The sequence below is a fragment of the Triticum dicoccoides genome, chromosome 7A (assembly GCF_002162155.2).
Source record: "Triticum dicoccoides isolate Atlit2015 ecotype Zavitan chromosome 7A, WEW_v2.0, whole genome shotgun sequence".
Classification (NCBI taxonomy): domain Eukaryota; kingdom Viridiplantae; phylum Streptophyta; class Magnoliopsida; order Poales; family Poaceae; genus Triticum; species Triticum dicoccoides.
Window position 1 is genome coordinate 524,856,883 of NC_041392.1, and position 4,499 is coordinate 524,861,381.

The window sequence follows — 4,499 nt, forward strand, 5'->3', positions numbered from 1 at the left end:
GCATCGTTGTTTTCTGACCTTCACAAGATGATTTGAGTAGATATGGGTATATCTACTTGATGAAACATAAGTCTGAAATAGTTGAAAGGTTCAAAGAATTTCAGAGTGAAGTGGAAAAATCATCATAACAAGAAAATAAAGTTTCTGCGATCTGATCGCGGAGACAAATATTTGAGTTACGAGTTTGGTCTTCAATTAAAACAATGTGGAATAGTTTCACAGCTCACGCCACCTGGAACACCACATCGTTATGGTATGTCCGAACGTCGTAACCGCACTTTATTTGATATGGTGCGATCTATGATATCTCTTTACCACTATCGTTTTGGGGTTATGCATTAGAGACAGCTGCATTCACGTTTTAAAATAGGGCACCATCTAAATCCGTTGAGACGACACTGTATGAACTATGGTTTAGCAGTAAACCTAACCTGTTGTTTCTTAAAGTTTGGGGCTGCGATGCTTATGTGAAAAAGGTTTCATCCTGATAAGCTCGAACCCAAATCGGAGAAGTGCGTCTTCATACCCAAAGGAAATTGTTGGGTACACCTTCTATCACAGATCCGAAGGCAAGACATTCGTTGCTAAAATGGATCCTTTCCAGAGAAGGAGTTTCTCTCGAAAGAAGTGAGTGGGAGGAGAGTAGAACTTGATGAGGTAATTATACCTTCTCCCTTATTGGAAAGTAGTTCATCATACAAATCAGTTCCAGTGATTCCTACACCAATAAGTGAGGAAGTTAATGATGATGATCATCAAACTTCAGATCAAGTTACTACCAAACCTCGTAGGTCTTCCAGAGTAAGATCCGCACCAGAGTGGTACGGTAATCATGTTCTGGAAGTCATGTTACTAGACCATGATGAACCTACGAACTATGAGGAAGCAATGATGAGCCCAGATTCCACGAAATGGCTTGAGGCCATGAAATCTGAGATATGATCCATGTATGAGAACAAAGTGTAGACTTTGATTGACTTGCCCGATGATCGGTGAGTCATTAAGAATAAATGGATCTTCAAGAGGAAGACGGACGTTGATAGTAGTGTTACTATCTACAAAGCTAGACTTGTCGAAAAAGGTTTTTGACAAAGTTCAAGGTGTTGAATACGATGAGATTTTCTTACTCGTATCGATGCTTAAAAGTCTGTCCGAATCATGTTAGCAATTGCCGCATTTTATGATTATGAAATTTGGCAGATGGATGTCAAAACTGCATTCCTGAATGGATTTCTGGAAGAAGAGTTGTATATGATGCAACCGGAAGGTTTTGTCGATCCAAAGGGAGCTAACAAAGTGTGCAAGCTCCAGCGATCCATTTATGGACTGGTGCAAGAATCTCGGAATTGGAATATACGCTTTGATAAGTTGATCAAAGCATATAGTTATTGTACAGACTTACAGTGAAGCCTGTATTTACAAGAAAGTGAGTGGGAGCACTACAACATTTCTGATAAGTATATGTGAATGACATATTGTTGATCGGAAATAATGTAGAATTATTCTGCAAAGCATGAAAGGATACTTGAATAAAAGTTTTTCAAAGAAAGACCTTGGTGAAGCTGCTTACACATTGAGCATCAAGATCTATATAGATAGATGAAGACGCTTGATAAGATTTTTTCAATGAATACATACCTTGATAAATTTTTGAAATAGTTCAAAATGGAACAGTCAAAGAAGGAGTTCTTGCCTGTGTTGCAAGGTGTTAAGTTGAGTAAGACTCAAAGCCCGACCACGGCAGAAAATAGAAAGAGAATGAAAGTCATTCCCTATGCCTCAGTCATAGGTTCTATAAAGTATGCCATGCTGTATACCAGATCTATTGTATGCCATACCACTGAGTTTGGCAAGGGAGTACAATAGTGATCTAGGAGTAGATCACTGGAGAAGCGGTCAAAATTGTCCTTAGTGGAATAAGGATATGTTTCTCGATTATGGAAAAAGGTTCGTCGTAAAAGGTTACGCCGATGCAAGTTTGACACTAATCTAGATGACTCTAAATCTTGATCTAGATACATATTGAAAGTGGGAGCAATTAGCTAGAGTAGCTCCGTGCAGAGCATTGTAGACATAGAATTCGCAAAATACTTACGGATCTGTATATGACATACCCGTTGACTAAGATTCTCTCACAAGCAAAACATGATCACACCTTAGTACTCCTTGGGTGTTAATCACATAGCGATGTGAACTAGATTACTGAATCTAGTAAACCCTTTGGGTGTTGGTCACATAGCGATGTGAACAATGGGTGTTAATCACATGGTGATGTGAACTATTGCTGTTAAATCACATGGCGATGTGAACTAGATTATTGACTCTAGTGCAAGTGGGAGACTGAAGGAAATATGCCCTAGAGGCAATAAAGTTATTATTTATTTCCTTATATCATGATAAATGTTTATTATTCATGCTAGAATTGTATTAACCGGAAACATAATACATGTGTGAATACATAGACAAACAGAGTGTCACTAGTATGCCTCTACTTGACTAGCTCGTTAATCAAAGATGGTTATGTTTCCTGACCATGAACAATGAGTTGTTATTTGATTAACGAGGTCACATCATTAGTTGAATGATCTGATTGACATGACCCATTCCATTAGCTTAGCACATGATCGTTTAGTATGTTGCTATTGCTTTCTTCATGACTTATACATGTTCCTATGACTATGAGATCATGCAACTCCCGTTTACCGGAGGAACACTTTGGGTACTACCAAACGTCACAACGTAACTGGGTGATTATAAAGGAGTACTACAGGTGTCTCCAATGGTCGATGTTGGGTTGGCGTATTTCGAGATTAGGATTTGTCACTCCGATTGTCGGAGAGGTATCTCTGGGCCCTCTCGGTAATACACATCACATAAGCCTTGCAAGCATTACAACTAATATGTTAGTTGTGAGATGATGTATTACGGAACGAGTAAAGAGACTTGCCGGTAACGAGATTGAACTAGGTATTGGATACCGACGATCGAATCTCGGGCAAGTAACATACCGATGACAAAGGGAACAACGTATGTTGTTATGCGGTCTGACCGATAAAGATCTTCGTAGAATATGTAGGAGCCAATATGGGCATCCAGGTCCCGCTATTGGTTATTGACCGGAGACGTGTCTCGGTCATGTCTACATTGTTCTCGAACCCGTAGGGTCCGCACGCTTAAGGTTATGATGACAGTTATATTATGAGTTTATGCATTTTGATGTACCGAAGGTTGTTCGGAGTCCCGGATGTGATCACGGACATGACGAGGAGTCTCTAAATGGTCGAGACATAAAGATTGATATATTGGAAGTCTATGTTTGGACATCGGAAGTGTTCCGGGTGAAATCAGGATTTTACCGGGTTACCGGGAGGTTACCGGAACCCCCCGGGAGCCATATGGGCCATCATGGGCCTTAGTGGAAAGGAGAAAGGGGCAGCCCAAGGGGGCTGCGCGCCTCCCCCCTTCCCCTAGTCCTAGTAGGACTAGGAGAGGTGGCCGGCCACCCCTCTCCCTCTTTCCCCCTTGGGAATCCTAGTTGGAATAGGATTGGAGGGGAGTCCTACTCCCGGTAGGAGTAGGACTCCTCCTGCGCCACCTCCTCCTGGCCGGCGCCTCCTCCCCCCTTGGCTCCTTTATATACGGAGGCAGGGGCACCTCTAAACACACAAGTTGACACAAGTTGATCCACGTGATCGATTCCTTAGCCGTGTGCGGTGCCCCCTGCCACCATATTCCTCGATAATACTGTAGCGGAGTTTAGGCGAAGCCCTGCTGCTGTAGTTCATCAAGATCGTCACCACGCCATCGTGCTGACGAAACTCTTCCCCGACACTTTGCTGGATCGGAGTCCGGGGATCGTCATCGAGCTGAACGTGTGCTCGAACTCGGAGGTGCCGTAGTTTCGGTGCTTGATCGGTTGGATCGTGAAGACGTACGACTACTTCCTCTACGTCGTGTCATCGCTTCCGCAGTCGGTCTGCGTTGGGTACGTAGACAACACTCTCCTCTCGTTGCTATGCATCACATGATCCTGTGTGCGCGTAGGAAAATTTTTGAAATTACTACGAAACCCAACATGTAGTAGGCCTAGAGTCTGCTAGAGTTGGGGTATTTTGTGGGTCAGGTGATATTGCAACTACACCTAATGGGCTATTTGATTTATCAGGTGCCAATACCTTTTCCAAATACTTTGCTTGTGCTCCTCCACGATCAGCAATCGCCCTCTTCCTTTTGAACGTCTGATACACAAGAACAACATTTGAATGGATAAATATGGTATGATGACAGATGGAATATGTACTGAAAATGGATAGGCAGGGCGTATTCACATACACGATGCGTAAACTAAGCTAATGGCAGTTCGACAAAGTAGAAGCAATGCAAAGCATCAGTTGCAAGATATGTGCGAGCAATGTAACCTTGGAAAGTTAGAGCAAGTACCTTGATGGGTGAATAAGATAGGCATCTTCCTCTGACTCCTCCACTAGGGAGCTACATTG